This window comes from Nannobrachium achirus (genome assembly GCF_963921795.1).
Source record: "Nannobrachium achirus genome assembly, chromosome: 6".
In the NCBI taxonomy this organism is placed as follows: domain Eukaryota; kingdom Metazoa; phylum Chordata; class Actinopteri; order Myctophiformes; family Myctophidae; genus Nannobrachium; species Nannobrachium achirus.
The window spans coordinates 35,784,275-35,794,293 of record NC_137815.1 but is presented as its reverse complement, the minus strand read 5'-3'; positions in this window follow the sequence as shown (position 1 = coordinate 35,794,293).

Below are 10,019 nucleotides of genomic sequence, written 5' to 3'. Positions count from 1 at the left end.
ATGTCCCATCATTATATTGTCCAATCAGAAAATGGACATATGGATACATAATAAGTATGTCCTGCATGGACATACACACAAAGCCACATACTGGAGCGGCTTGCAGCCATAGACTGTAGAAATAGCACCACTCAGAAATGTAGTACTTTTGTACATACTGTACAGACTTTCACACTGGAGCTCCATGGCTGGCTCCTATCTTGGTAAGTTGAGAATCAGCTTTATTGTCATGTCTTCAGGCTTACAGGTGGGTGAAATTATTTTTCGTACCATCCTTTGTAGTTTTCAGGAAAGGGGAAGGGGACCCCTGGTACCCATACATGGAGATCCATGTACTGTACTATATGGAGATATGCTGTGAGAGAGCAAACATGCTTACTCAGTTATTCGTTATGTGAAAATCCTATGGCGTCTATCACATCTGACATCATACATACAATCCCTCTTATGCCCATACATGGAGATCCCTGTCTGAACCAGCCACACAGATATGTGCTGTCTTCCTCCATATATGGGCATTCCCATATGAAATTATGTTAGATATGGGCTTAATAATGATGACATCAGGGATCTCCATATATGGGCATAAAAGGGATTCTGTTAGTAATCCGGGAAAAAAGGGTGATTTTTGGCTGAACGTGGTTTCGTCGGTAAAAGTTTTTTTCTCAATTGATTCTTGTAGCTTAGGGTCACCTCTTAAGGATTCAAGAGGGTGCCCGGTGATATCCCTTGAGCATTTTTAGTTATTAACCCCTTAATGCCCAAACCACTATAAATCCACACAAAATTGATTTCATGAAAAATTCTTGCTCTAAATGCAAAAGTTTGCTTTCTACAGTGTTTATCCGTGAAAGTGAATATGTACAGTGCATTAGATTGAATATTTATGCATTTTTAAATATTAACCCCTTCATGCCCAGAACTTAATACATCTTTAAAATGAGATATTGTGAAATTGCACATGCACAGAAAAATCTAATCAAATGCATCATATCTACTTTCTACTCCTGATGAATGCATAATAACTCTTTCATGCCTTTCAGTTATTAACCCTTAAATGCTTAAACAAAAAATCCACCCAAAATAGAGTTTCATAGCATTTCATGCAGGGAGGCAAGCTCTTAGAAGATTAGGTTCTGAAATGACTTTTTTTTGGCATTTAAAAATTCTGCTCTATGGGTTGACTCCTGGCCGGCTCCTCCTACGTCTCATGCTCTCACCAGGTCCAGGACCATGTGCGTTGCACCAGACTCCCGATCCAAACATTTCATTCATTCAAAGACTTGCACAAATCTTCACATGTCACATTCTGGGTCGGGCCCTTGCCCTTCCCCTGTTCTACCACACTTTGCTCGACCCCTCTACTCCCCTCCTGTGAGTACCTGCTTGACAATCTGAACTCTTCCCGGTATCACAGCTGAGAGCTGTTGACTAATAAATATAAGTAAGACTGCCTAGTTGGCCAGAGACTATTTAAACCAGTCAGTGTTTTCTCTCTGTGCTGGATCATTGTTTTGCTGTCCGTTCCTCAGTCAGTCTGTGTATGTTTGTACTTTTGTATATGAGTTCAGTGTATGCTTGTGTTAACTGTGTTTAACTTTAGTAAATCTTCTTAATTGCACTCCTTGGTTTCCTGCATGTACTTTGACATCGAGTTCTGCATTTGGGTCCTCACCACTACAACACCAGATTGTGACATCACAAGCTTGTAGATCTGCTATTCTTTTCTTCAGTATGGACACGCTGATGTGTCTTCAGGTGGTCTAACCTACTGAAACCCTTGTCACACTGTTTGCACACAAAGGGTTTTTCTCCAGTGTGGATACGCTGGTGCCTCATCAGATCCCCTAACACACTGAAACTCTTGTCACACTGTTTACAGATGAAGGGTTTTTCTCCAGCATGGACACGCTGATGTGTCTTCAGGTGACCTAACTGACTGAAACCCTTGTCACACTCTTTACACACAAAGGGTTTTTCTCCAGTGTGGACACGCTGATGTGTCTTCAGAGTCCCTGACTCACTGAAACCCTTGTCACACTGTTTACACACAAAGGGCTTTTCTCCAGTGTGGATACGCTCGTGTATCTTCAGAGTCCCTAACTCACTGAAACTCTTGTCACACTGTTTACAAACAAAGGGTTTTTCTCCAGTATGGACAGACTGATGTGTCTTCAGGTGACCTAACTGACTGAAACCCTTGTCACACTGTTTACACACAAAGGGTTTTTCTCCAGTGTGGACACGCTGGTGTGTCTTCACTCTTCAGAGTCCGTGACTCACTGAAACCCTTGTCACACTGTTTACACACAAAGGGCTTTTCTCCAGTGTGGACAGACTGATGTGTCTTCAGGTGACCTAACCGACTGAAACCCTTGTCACACTGTTTACACACAAAGGGCTTCTCTCCAGTATGGACAGATTGATGTGTCTTCAGGTGACCTAACCGACTGAAACCCTTGTCACACTGTTTACACACAAAGGGCTTTTCTCCAGTGTGGACAGACTGATGTGTCTTCAGGTGACCTAACCGACTGAAACCCTTGTCACACTGTTTACACACAAAGGGTCTTTCTCCAGTGTGGACACGTTGGTGTTTCTTCAGGTTACTCAACACACTGAAACTCTTTTCACACTCTTTACACTGGAAAGGTTTTTCTTTGGTGTGGACATGCTGTGTCGATACCACAATGAAACTCTTATCACATAAGAGGTTTTCTTTCATGTGTAGGTCATCAAAAGTTTCTTTACTTCTCCTGGCTGTGTTGAAGTCATCGCAAGATCTCGGTTTGTCTGTGTCTCCTTGTGGCTGGCCGGTTACACAGCTGGTGATTGCTCGACAGGAAGATGAGGGCAGCTGTCCGTTGTCCATCCTTTGATGGTAGAGGTTGATGTGGTTGACACTCTGACTACCACAGCAGCTTCCTCACGGTGGTACTCAGACTAAATGTTGTTTATAAACTGTGTCACATCTTATTCAGGTCGACCAGAGCTCTGGTCTGACGTCACACAACACAAACCATTGACATCATTCCTTATAACACCGATTTGCACATCTGACAGTTGCAAATCATCCATCTGTGAATTCAGTTGAATCATTGAATCAAGTTGATGACCAAAACCGGAAGTAAAGGCTCAAGCTTATCGGAAATATGCCTGTTTATGCCCATCTATGGCCATCTGGCATATGCTATGCTACGGGCATAGACAGCCCCTCTCGTGGCCCTTATATAGATACCTTTATTATCCCACAGGGAAATTCAATATGCCTCAATGTTATGACGTCGTTATATCCACTTTCATAGTAACAAGGAATCTTGTGAAATTAATTGTCGTCAACCAATCATCAAAGACGATGATACACGAAAGAAGAAGAATTATTTTGCATGAAATGCCATACAACTATTTTGTGTGGATTTTTTTTTGTTTGGGGTATTTAAGGGTTAATAACTAAAAGATGGAAGGCATGAAATGGTTCATATGAGTAGAAAGCAGATAATTAAGATGCATTTGATTTGATTTCTGTGCATGTGCAATTTCACAATATCTCATTGTAAAGATTCATTTGTTCTGGGCATGAAGGAGTTAATATTTTAAAATGCATAAATATTAAATCTAATGCACTGTACATATTCACTGTCATGGATAAACACTGTAGAGAGCAAACTTTATGCATTTAGATCAAGTATTTTGCATGACATGCCATAAATTTATAAAACTACATTTTGGGTGGATTTATAGTGGTTTGGGCATTTTTAATAACTAAAAATGCTCAAGGGATATCACCGGGCACCCTCTTGAATCCTTAAGAGGTGACCCTAAGCTACAAGAATCAGTTAAGAAAAAAACTCTTACCAACGAAACCACGTTCACCCCCACGGCTCCCGGACTAGAGTGGTTCCCATGACATCACAGTGATGTCAAAGCGTGATGTCAGAGCAGCAAACCCATAGAACACGCCTGACACTGTGGTTCCCTTGACACATCACTGTGACATCACAAGTGACATCGCATGTCACAGTGATGTGTCAGCGGAACCACAGTGTCAGGTGGTACCCGTCCGGATGGACGGACAGACGCATACGGACAAGCTGTGACGGTTCTGATAGTAAACTGCGACCTACGATCGCAATAATTTGGCTGATGGCATTGGGAAGGCTGGCCAGCGGACAGACCACCGCCCCGTCGTTATGACTCAGATAATAAACTAGAAAGATGCAATTGGAAATTGCAAGTGTGGTTGCAGTGATACGAATTTCAGAAATAAATTTTGTCTTACCATTTGAATTTTCCCCATTCAAGTCAATGGGGGAAATTAATTCACTAATAAATGAATGGCCATACAGTAATGGATATCTCTGTGTCAGACCTTGTCCCTTTTATGCCCATATATGGAGATCCCTGATGTCATCAATATTAAGCCCATATCTTGGAAAGCCCATATATGGACATACTGTGTCAGCCTCATGTGGTCTATAATCCCAAATATGGAGATGGTTGACATCATAGTTGTCTGACATCATTTAGACTCTATGATGTCAGACATCTATGATGTCAACCATCTCCATATTTGGGAAATGTACATTTTTTAATGAAAGTCAATGGAGAAAATGAATTCACAAATACATTTTTTTATATAAATTAAACGCATGTGTGTCCCGATGAAGCCTACCCTGTACCCGAAAAAACGTAATTACCTACTTGGGTTGCATCCTGGAGGCAAATCTATCCAGTGAAAAGATTACTACAAAGGTAATAAAAAAAATCAAGCAACAAACTCGTTTCTTACAGAGAATTACACCACCAGAGGCAGCGCCACAGACCATGTTCAACCCAGATTCCGTTCAAACAAAGGGTCAAATTCGTTCTCCTGCTATACCACTAAAAAGTGGAACGGCCTACCTAAGGCCTTAAAGGAGTGTAAATCCCTAACTTCCTTTAAAACCGCTCTGAAAAACCACTTACAGGCGGCAGCCGCTGGAAACTGGTAACAATAAGCCTAGCCTAACCTTACCCTCCCCCTGACCCTTCTATTGTGAATACCTTTTATTTAGCTTTTTTTTTTTACAACTGTTTTTCTGATGATATCTTCAGCATAGTACTGTGTTCTACTGTGTCTGTCATTCAATGTTATAAAGTAAAAAGAAGGATCTAAATGTAAACAAGCCTCGGCTTTCTTGAGCGTATCCTTTTAGTTGACCGTGTACCAGTGAACTATACTGTCATGAAACTGTACCTTTTCCTATGTAAGCTTCTAATAAATACTTAATATACAATATACAAACACAATCAAGTTTTACTTAGGAGACGATTGAAGATGGAATAAAGTCGGACAAGTACTATTGTCTGGTGACCTGCAGGGGCACTAACAAACCATATATATGCCCATATATAGGGCCTGTCAAAATGACTCAGACATGATTTGTTGTTTTCAAAATATGTTTATGTATGGCAAACGTGTGAAATGGGCCATGCATAATGAGTACTTTTACTTACTTAAAAATGTGGAATACCAAACTTGTACTGGTAACAGACTATTAATACAATAGGGTATTGATACTTTTACCTAAAAGTAACACAATCACGTGAGTACTTCTTCCATCACTGCTTGAATGAACTGTGGAAGGAACCCTTTTTATCCTTGCTGTTCTTGCCTTTTTCTTTCTTTTTCGTTGCTTGACACCTCTGGCACTGTCTGTCTCCTTTAGTCTTTGCTGGAGTGCTGTTTCTTGTTTCTTCAAACTGGGTCATCATAAACACTTTTTTTCTGCTGCTTTTATGGCTGATGTGTCACCTTTTTTGTTACATGAACAAAAGGCTCTGTGTAAAGTTCTACAGTAAACAGTTAATAGAACATCAGACAACAATTGGTTATCTGATCATTAAGAGCTGGGATCCGTCTCAGTTCCACAGGGTGGATTCAGGTCGGGCAGGTAAAGTTCCTGTCTCTGTCCTGATCAGTGTTTACAAACAATGGGTCGGGTCTCATAAGCCATTTTTGGGTCGAAGATCAATTTTTATGGGTCGTAGGTAAATAGGGCTTAAGTGGTTGATTCATAAATAATGTATTTTCTAACGTTTGGGTCCCAGGAAGACACCAAATGTGTTTCTTGGGTCTCGAGCTGAAGATATTGAATATGGAAAGGTATAATGGATACTAATGGTTCGAAAAGTACATAGTACGTTATGTCTCACCATAAGTAACATACTTCGTAATCCACATTGTATTCCAACAATGAACGCTGTAGACAGTGAAGGCATTGTTTTGAATGGATCCCTGAGCCTCTGCGTGCATGAGGTGATGGCTAAATATACCCAGTACTGTAACTACAGAACTGGTTCTCACTGTGGGGGCAAGGTACCCCCAGAGGGCCTTGAGGGGGTCCACAGGGTACCCAGCTAAAGAATTGATTGTTATGAACCAAATGGACCCAACCAGGTTGATTTTACTTTTATTTTAGTGTAGATTGGGGTCCCAGAAATAAAAATCAGATCAAACTAAGGGCCCTTGAAATAAAAAGGGCTGAGAATCACTGCTTGTTTTGAACCAGGAGGTGATTATCATGTGACACCACCTTTATACTTAAACTTATAATGACTATTTACTAAATACACTGAGGATATGTTTAACATTACAACACACAACACAGGTGTTATTAGACAGACACTCACATTACGATGACCAACACTTGAAATACTGGGTTCTCGGATATACTGTTCGTCTGTCAGTTAGGATAGGAACTGACTGCAGCTTTGTGCAATCTGTGTTCCCTATTCGGAAAAGTAGCCTTAGAAATGTAATTGTCTGTTGGAAAGCTATTTCTGAATCTTCATGCCACAGGATGTGTAGTCATGTCTTCTTGCTCATCTCTCTATTGCTCAGTTTGGAGTCTGTCTGTCTGTCTGTCTGTCTGTCTGTCTGTCTGTCTGTCTGTCTGTCTGTCTGTCTGTCTGTCTGTATTTCTGTCTGAATGACTAGCTGGCTGGCTGGCTGGCTGGCTGTTTTCCAGGTAGAAGAGGCTATTGGTGGTCAGGTCACAGTGATGTTTTGGGTTCTGAATGGCCTGGTGATGAATGATGTCCTCAGAACTGCTGCTCATGGTTCATGCAGAATATGATGCAATTCTCTGAGTTGGATTGAGGGTGTCAGACGGGCTTTGCACTTAAACGGTAATACGCTCAGTTCAATAATAACAATAAACAATATACACTTTATTTGTATAGCACCTTTTATGACATGAAATGCAGCTCAGAGTGCTTTACAGAGCAAGAAAAAGGCACCAGTGCTTTACAAGTACAAATAATTTAACAGTAAAGCAAAGAAATTAAAGCAAGAGCATAAAACAACATTAAAATAATAGCAAAGAAAGGCAGTGAAACAAGCAAAACAATGAGGACATGAATAACAGAGCACTTCAAGTGCAATGGTTAACGTTAATTAAACATTGAACTCGGAGGGTCATTTTCCATGTCATTTTTCCTCTTTGTTCATTCAGGTGGATCGCTTTGTGTTTAGAGTTTGTTACCTTAAGCTCATATTTCCAACCTGGACTCCTGAGAGAGAGAGACAGAGACAGAGACAGAGACAGAGAGAGAGAGAGAGAGAGAGAGAGAGAGAGAGAGAACGTGCGTGCGTGCGTGCGTGCGTGCGTGCGTGCGTGCGTGTGCGCTTGCTGCTTTCCTGAATGATCCATCTCTATAGCAGTGGTTCTCAAAGTGGGGCCTGGGGACCCCTAGGGGTCCTTAAGAGGGGTTCCAGCATACATGAATTACTATAGCATCAAACCTCGTTTTTAATGTAGGCCTATTATTATTATCTTTTGGCATTTTTGGAACCATTTTGAACGTGCCTATCCACTGACATGACCACATTGACATGACCACATTTATTATAGGGACCCCATGGGAGCGTCATCTCTTTCCCCATGTTTTCTCAACATCAGGTGATGGCGAACACAACGTAGATAATGAGTATGACAGAGAGACCAAACAAGGGCACATCCTCCACCGTCTATTCCTGGAAGGCGCTTCGGCTATGGACGCCTGATGCGTGCGTGCCGGGCGGCTGAATCCTCCTGGCCCAAGGATGAGCTTGAGACAGAGATGACTGTCATGATGATGATTCCCATTCCCCCATAAAGCCCCACCGCAAGCCTCCTGCTGGCTGCTGGTCAGTAGGCTACTCAGTATGATTCTGAGTGTAAAGACCTCTGTAGTACTTGTTGTCAGTCACTAGGGGCTCTGCTATGTTAACCATGTATGTGTTAACCACTCTATTCTGGGGAGAAACATTCTGTGTAAATAGACGATGAATCTGCTCATTTCGACATTTTAAGAAATAGTGTTTTGTTTGTTTGTTTGTTTTTGGGAGGGGTTAACACGAATCGTATTTTCTGGGGGGTCCCTGTTACAAAATATGTTATATGTCCGCAGCCAAATATATATATGAATTTGGGGGTCCTCAGCACAAAAAGGTTTGAGAACTACTGTTTCAGACAACGCGATTGCGTATTCCATGTCTGTGGGGCGTCCTGTTTTGTTTATGTGTGTGACAGGGTGTTGGAAGTGAGCTCTGGCCCTTGTGTTGTGTGTCTCTTTTAGGTGGTTTTACTGCTGCCTGCCTAAAATAGACTCCAGTATAAGTGTCCAGTTTCAGAAAGCCGTCAGAAAGTGCAGCTCAGTATTTTCCACCACCCTGCTTTCTCCCAGCATCCTGGCTGACTGTGCTGCTGGCAAACAACTTGCCTCAGTGCAGTGTTGTTGTTGTTGGGGAACAGTCAATTCAGTTTTTCCTTCTTCAAACAGGGACTCTTGTCTTACAGAACCTGAACATCTTACCGTATCAGGGACGTGCTGGCCATTGGGAAAAGCGGGACAACTCCCGAACGGCCGGTTCATTCCCGGCCGGTCCAGGCCGGCCATTAGGAAAAAATTAAAAATAAAATGTCTGCCTTCGTTCCATTTTTGGGGCTGGGCGGCTGTTAAATAAATTAATTAAATTAAATAAGTATGGAATATGGATAAAATCCATAACCAAAATAAAACAGAGACCAAAGGACGTACCGGTATATCTTAGATTGCTGTATTTTAAGAGAGCAGACAAGGAAGACAGACAGTGAGCATACCATCCTAGTGGCAGCTTTCTAAATCTCTCTCTCCTCCAAGATGGAGGAGAACAGTATATAAAGAGTACAGTTTATGACAGTAAGAATCGTGGGACTCATTCATTTGTTCCCAGATCATAACAAGGAAGTAACAGGAAGAAAGGGACACGTAGTGTTGGTAATTTTCCACTAATGACATACAGTATATCATGGTTTTGTAGTCAGGGCAACCAAAGTTATTATGACCTGTAATCAGTTTGCCTGAACCTACAATATCCGACCAAAATGTGGTCTCTTATACTGTAAGTTCAGTTCATAATATATATTATATGGTCATATGAGCCTCATACACAAATCATGAATTATGTATCATAATGTATATCTAACAGCGGCCAACAAAGTAAATCGTCACTGTCGGGCAGAAACCTCGTATCTCCAAGTTTCAAATGTATAAATTTTTTCGCAAAGTATGCCCTGCTTCATCATACAAGGCCGTCTCACAAAAGTAGTGAAAACAGCAGATCGGCTGTTTTCAGTAGTTTAAATCATTTTTAAAATGATAAATACAAAACAAACGGTTTTGGAAATAAAAGGTTTCCACCCGACAACGACGAAATATAACTCATGTAATTGGCCCACTGGCTTGTCACTTGTCATGATCTGAAATGACAAATCTTTGAGTAGCAGCAGCGCTATAGCGCGCAATGAGGGCCTCTACAACTCTTTTTCCCGGGCTGAATCAGGGGCCCAGCACGTCCCTGTACCGTATCCAATGTTTTAATACAGTACTTACTGCTGTTGATGCTAAGACACCTGAATTGATCCCCATGTGGATCAATGAAGTTGATCTCACTCAACCCAGATTTGGCACAAACATGGGGTCAAATTCGTTCTACTGCATGCCACCAAAACGGC